The sequence below is a fragment of the Leuresthes tenuis genome, unplaced genomic scaffold (genome assembly GCF_036924035.1).
Source record: "Leuresthes tenuis unplaced genomic scaffold, fLeuTen1.0.hap1 SCAF_3, whole genome shotgun sequence".
Classification (NCBI taxonomy): domain Eukaryota; kingdom Metazoa; phylum Chordata; class Actinopteri; order Atheriniformes; family Atherinopsidae; genus Leuresthes; species Leuresthes tenuis.
The window spans coordinates 11168712-11176011 of record NW_027325357.1 but is presented as its reverse complement, the minus strand read 5'-3'; positions in this window follow the sequence as shown (position 1 = coordinate 11176011).

The following is a 7300-nucleotide window of genomic DNA, read 5'->3' as shown; positions in this document are numbered from 1 at the left end:
GCTGGACTACCAGGTGTTGCAGAGCAATGACTTTTTTTCATTGCTCTTCACATGCCCTGTTAAAACAAGGATGCAAATGCAGTAGTGTAGTTAGTGTCACATGAGCTGTACCACCTTTATCAAACTGACTCTGACCTCACTTTGTTGGCGCTGTGTTCACATACAAACACTGGAGAACGTCTGGAGATTTATAACTGGACTTTGTTGGCAGTTGCCATTCAGACATGAACTTCACAGTGGGAGATTGTCCGCTAGGGATGTGTTCTTGCAACAAGAAAAGCTATGGAGCGGCAATGGTTAGAACATGCAAGGGGCAAGACACAATGTAAAAAAATGAAGCTGCGGGAATCACATTGTTCTGTTCACAATGTGTTGAGAATGGTGGATGAGACTTGCCCCATAAGTACATCTTCTGCTACTCTCAATGTGTGTGCATAGAAAAAATGATGAATGGTGATTTCTACAGCCTAGTTTCTGTATCACATCCTGTCTACTGTTTATTAATATAGACAGAGGTCCCCCTCATCCCTTCCCCCTCATTTCCAGCCTTGTGAGCTTATTTCCAGCAAAACAATGTCACTGTGAGACACATATGCACAGCAGCTTTGGAAAAAAGTCTAGACAAAACTTTTGCCACTTTCTCCTTACAATCTCTGGTGTTTATGTGTGAATATGGCTTCATAAATGCTCTGGAGGATTACCTGCTATGCCCAAAAATGGGCTCACTTAGTCAATTTCTGGTCTTTTTACTTGGAAGCTGGCTGGATAACTTCAGGAACAAGTCAATAGTGGATGTTGTGAACATCTCACATGTAGCCCCTCCAAAACACTTTAGGGCTGCAATGCACGTGTCGAAACAGCTTAAGAAACAGCTGTCCCAATATCAGCAAAAATCAAGTATTAGGATACACATGAAGAGTTTATAAATAAGCTTTATAAGATGAATGTAAGGTTAAAATTCATGTGGTCATGCTGACTGATTTATTTTCATTTTATTTTTAAAGTGTCTCTGATGCCTCTTTGAGAGTCATTGGGCAGCAATATAGTTGTAAAAGTGGAAGCATGCATCTAACGTGAGACATATGTGAAAATTAAATGCGTGGTTTGGACTGCACTCTGAGTGCCATGAATACAATTTAAAAATACTTAATGGAGTAGAGATATCAATACCCACATAAGAGTCTATTTTTAACCATGGCTGGCTTGATCTACAAAATGGGGTAGTTTGAGCGTTGTTTTTCTTCTGTATGTATAGCGAATATAGAGAGAGTAAATGGTCAAACAAAACACAAATGGATACGTAAAGTAATCCAAGGGACTTATATATTGTCATGTCCATTCAAACAGGCCTGTTAACACTGTCTCTGCAAAATGCACATGACCAGTTACACACACACAAACATATATTCATTATCCACACTGAGCTTCACTAATAATCAAGACTGTCTTTGTTCTCTTCTTAAAAGAGGGTCAGATTATAAGGCCATGGTGATTCAGGAAAAGACATGTTGGGACAGAAGAAATTTCAAAAGTTTGTGTGTGTATCCATCCAAAGAAGAAATTGTTTTTTTTTGTTTTTTTTTTATTAAAGCTGATTCTGAAAAGTGTTTCCAATAGTCTCCGTTATGGGGGTTCTGAATGCTGGACCAGTGCAGATGCCAGGTGTAAATGTAGAAAAAACATATAAAAATTAAATACTATAGTCTTAAAATGAAAAAGTTCATAAAACATTCACCAAAGTTTAAGAGCAAGTTTGAGCATTCAATAGAAATTGTATCCATACACTAAAAGTCACCAGTCAGTAAAAAGTGGTTTGGACAATAATAGGGGAAGTCTTACTTTTACCTTGTTTGAATGCAGTTAGCTGTCACTGTGGAACTTCTAGTTGTGTTTTTTGTAAAAGGTGGCTTTCCTGATGGTGAACTCCAGTGAAGCTAAAACCTACTCACACATATGTACTAGAAGAGTGAATTTTTCTATTACAAACACCACATCACTTTTGCATCAGATAGTTGTTTTCTGTGCCACTACACTTTCATAACTGCAGCACTTACAAGTAGAAAGTCGCAGTTTGCAGTCCATTTCAAAACAGGTCAAAACACATGTAGAGGTGACACAGAGTAAAAATCTGCAGGGCTTGAACGGTAAGAGGTTTAAGTTGTTGTAGATGGACAAAATTCTGCTCATCTCCTTGAGGAGATCTGGTAGAAAGGGCTTTTCACTTTAGCTTGCTTGTCAGGAAACCATCTGATTCTCCAAATTGAGAGCACTCTGACTGCTGTCTACTGATTAGAGATACAGATTAGACTCTGACAATTCACAAAAACTATGACCAGTCATAGTTTTACAGTGCATGTATATACCTACTCACTGGAAATAGTACTTTACAGTGTAATCTAAAAACATATCAAACAGTACCAGTATGAATAATTAGGTTGTTAATTTCCTGCCAGCATGATCCCTACAGTTGTTTTCCCTGATATAAAGTCATGTCCATTTCCATCTATGCTTCATTTTGGGCAAACTATGTGGTGGTTGGTGATTAAAAGATAATCACATGGAGGTTATTTATAACGTATTTTCTAAATCGTGACAACATTTTCTAGCTGCTCATTGTATTTCTGAATGTGTTTTTAGATTTGATCCTTGCTCTGTTGGTATTGCCAAATTAAACACAGTTGTTTAAACTACGAATAAAATGATAACAGAAAGAGGCTACGAGACTAAGAAGATTTGCTGTGTTATTCGGCATGATCCCGAAATGATTTATTCCCTAAGACGCGCTGCTTAGCTGAAACATCTGGTGATTTACCAACTGCTATTAACTAAGAGTGGAGGAAGAAGAATAGTTTGAGAAATACTTTTTTACCCCAGTTTATATGGTTTTTAAGGGCATAGAAATAGAGTCAAAAGTGTGAGTCATGTTTGTGGGTGGGATATTCTGGGAACCCCATCAGCCTCCAATTTTCCCTGGCCAGAACCAACACATACAGTAAACAGGAAATTTTACACTATCTGCTTTTTGTTTACATGACCCATAATTTATCTAACCCAGCACTCTGAAAGAAAATAGCCCCCACTTTGCCCTTGTTTAGTGACAAATAAGAAGCATGTTATTTGATCACTGCGTTAATTTATCTATTCTATTTCTTTACAGTAAGCGGTCTTCCAGAAAGATGCGGACTTGGAAAATGACGTGTCCCTATTAGATAGATGTGTTGTAGAGGATGTAATGGAAAATGTGGCGTTGCAAGATCAGACAGGGAAATCTATGGCTGTATCAGATTAGCAAACATCAAGAGTCTGAACAGTGATCAGATGGAGGCAGAGAGGGGAAGGAGGAGAGGGAGGGGGAATATGCTGGAAATAGGGATAGAGAGGGGGGTGGGGGGGGTCAATGATGAGGTTGGTGGGAAAAGTAGCCGCAACACAGACAATTACCCGGAATGTTTATTGAACAGGCAGTTTGAATGGGGTAAAAGAAAGAGATCAAAACTGAGATATCACTGTACAATTGAACGGCTTCTGGTACACTGAATCAAAGTTGTCTTTGATTATCAGTTTTGCTGTGATTTTGGTTGCAAAGGCCCAGATTTGAATCTTTCTCACTGATGAGAGTAAAAATATAGTATTAACTATGTCTCGTGTCTCTGTAGTGGCTTCAGCTAATGCAATGTATAATAGCCATCTCGGGGCTTCATACAGGACAAGCCCTCTTTTATTTTCTCTTCTTCTTGTTTTGTCAGTGCGCTATAAAGATATTTTGGCCAAAGATGCTGAGGCGAGTTAGAGTTTGGCCAGAGAACTGGATGTCCTGGCTCACTTAAACATGAGGATAGACAAGTTTGATGATTGATAAGACCACATTCTCCGTAACACACATGCACCAAATTCACACAAAGACTGATTTAACACAACGTGAGGCTGGACAGCGTATGAGTGTAAAAAGCTATGGCTGGGAAAAAAATACAAAATTTCACACACATTTTTTTTTTTAAACCTATAAAAGGTCTTTGACATAATTTCACACATATTTCGAAGAAACAAATCTCCCAGAGAAATTCAATCACCAAGGTCACCCTTTCAAACTCCTCAGAGAGTGCTGAAAACAAAATGCTCTCACCATATGTGGGTTTCAGTTCAGCAGCACTGAAGGATCCTGTATCTCAAGTGAGGTTTCTTTAGGGGACAACACATTTTCCAGTTCAGATATTATAAATGTATTAAACATTGTTTCACGACATGTTCTCAGCTACGGACAGGCTGAAGGAGTATCTATTGTAAGGTTATTGACAATTTAGAAAACAGCATTTTTTATCAGAAGGACACATTCACCCAGTGACTCGGTCATGTTAAAAGCTATATAAAAGACATAAATTGTATAGAACAGACAGTCACCATGTTGTCAGTCATTGATTTGCGGATGACCATCCTGAATCCTCAGTTCGGCTTTAGGCCCTTGCCATCTTAGACTTTTGGAGCCAGAAGTGAGGTGGAAGGGTTGAAGTCGACGACAGAAAGCCTGAGAACACTATTAGCTGTTTTATTAGATCCTCTGACTATTAATGTCAGTTGGGTAGCAGCCACAGCACTCATTTGTCATTCACTACAGCATTGAATAATGCTTTTATGTAGCCCTTAATATGATTCAAACGGGCAAGAAAAAGGAAAATCCCAACCCGCACAGTTGTCGTGAACAAGTAAATTCGCTCTGGAGACCAAAACTCTTTCTTCTACCTGGCAGTAGATGTTCATTTCTGCTGTACAGTCGGGAGATTTTGACCTGGGGATCAATGGGGTTTGAAAGGAGCTTGTATATATTGAAGATGGATTAAGTGACCTGGTGTCAAAAAAGAAGCCAAATGTGCAATGCCACTGACAGCCTCTAGGTTTTGACTCCAACTTGTCTGGCTCCAATAGATTCAAGATCTAAAGCTGTGCACATCGTAAATTTTGAAGCAGTTCATTTTTCATTGAACCGAAGTCATTATTGTGTCATAACTCAATTTTACTCCTTCTGATCAGTGTGGTGGTTGTTCTTCTGAAAATAATTTCGTGATTAATAGCTGCTTTTGGGTGACAGACATACTCAACTGAAGCGCCCGGTAACTTGTTTGAGAGGCTGACAAGCATATATCCTGAAAGATATGTCACAAGATTTATCTACCCGTCAATTCATTGTTTAATATTTTGATTCATGGCGTATGTTTTGTTTCTATTTGTCCGTGCCGACAGCAATACAGTTTCTACAGACAGTTTTGCTGTGTTTGATGGTTTCAATAACTTTGGGACCAGTGTAATTTAGCTTGTTCATTAGTTAATCAGATGAAAACAAATGAGACATTCAAATGATTCGTATATTTTCATGAGTAAATGTCTCTTTCCTTAAATTTTACTACATTCTTGGCAATTTTGAAATGAAGTGGAATATTAAAGCTGATGCATTTTTTCCTAAATGTTAACAAGAGAGGGACTTCTCTTCATTTGATTGTGGAACCAACCCCAAATCAATAAGGGAACTTTAATTTATTCTCTCAAATTGATTATTTGGTTGTGTTGAATCCAATCTTGTTTACAACTTTTACAGTCATAAAATCCCCTATATTTCTTTCTTCCCGATTTCTTCTCATCTCTGGGGCCTATTCTAAAGAAACGCTGTTTACTTTTTCTAAAAGTGGAAGTTTGGCAAGGGAGCGTGTGAACAGAAACAGATGCTGCATACTTCCTTGTTCTGTCACTTTCTCACTCCTTATCTCTAACACATAGGCACACAATGGCAAACAGCTGCTTGAGGCTTGAGCAGCTACAGTGAAAGTAAATCATTCAGTATGAATACATACATAAATACAGCAGGTTGATTTTTTACAAGATAATAATGTGGCATATTTTACAGAGATCATTTTTTTCAACCCTTTTGGTGAGAACTAATCTTAGACCTGGTATCAATATTTCTTTTTTCTTCACAACTTACACAATAGCTGGGTTTCTATTCATCAGTGAAGCAAACAAGAAGAGATCTTATGCAAAGAAATGTGAATCAGACATGTTTCCATTAACTGGTTTGAAGTGAATAAACTAGGCTGGAAACAGGCGGAAACAGTTATTCTTACAAAAAACAAAACCTCAAGGAGGGGAAAAAACAAGGGTTAGAGTTAGTGGTGGACAATATAAGTATGCTGTCTGCACACGAACTTGGAGGTAAAATAAATGGTAGTTCTGGACGTTACTTCAGTTCTACGAGTATGTGTCTCAGAGTATGTTTGGAGGAGAGCCTGGGTGAGGATATTCTCGCGTTATCACGTTATCCACATTCTCTGGATTTTACTCAGACATTCCTCTGTGTTTGTGTGGGAAAATGTCTGATGAATCAGGTCTGGACATTGTCCGCATGCCCTTCTATACACATACAAGAGAACAGGGGATGGTCCGAGTGAGACCCGTTTAGTTTGAGCACTCATGAAGCAGGACAGGGTTTTTTTTTACAGTGCATTAAGCATTGCAGATGCCCCTCCAGTCTTATCTTTTTCATCTAAAGATGCATTTATTTTGCATTTGAACTATTTTTGATGAAAGAGTGCAAAGCAATAAGCAAAAAAAAAGGAGTAAAGCCAGGAATAAACTTGCTTTTTAATCACATGTTCATGTAAGCAACTCGCTCCATTGCAAGCTTTGGGGGATGCAACTCTGGGTCATACCAGACAACTCAGACTGGAAAAAAAACATGCCATCTGCACCTTCCTCACTCTGTTTCTCCAATATTTTCCCTGTGCGCGGATGTGTCCAAAATGACACTAAATCTCTCGGCAGCTATTCTGACAAGCACATTTGTCACTGTGCAGTGGCAAAGATGCATCATTCTCGACAAGCAAAACATCCTGCCATTTTTACCGCCGCTGACCCCATGAGCCGACATCCAGTCAAACACGGAGAGATGTAAATTAGTCCCTGTAAATGGTGAAGTAACTGTACTGCGTTGAAAAAGTACCCGTTAACGCAACATTGGTGCAGATTGGTGAACTATTTATGTGAATGTCCATACTTAAGTATAGATCCGCACGACACTATAAACAACCGTCCAAACAAATGCACAAGGAATGAAAAGCAGGTATATTCCTGGCCTCAGAAGCTGTCTCCAACATGCACGCGCTGTCACCATGAATAGACAGGGTATTTACATGTTTTATTCATATGCGGCCTAAACCTGTCATTACACTAATGTTATTCTTGGGAGTCAGTGGAGGTAAATAAGCAACAACGTCCTATTTGTCTGATATGGACAAATTGCACTCCTTCAGCCCTT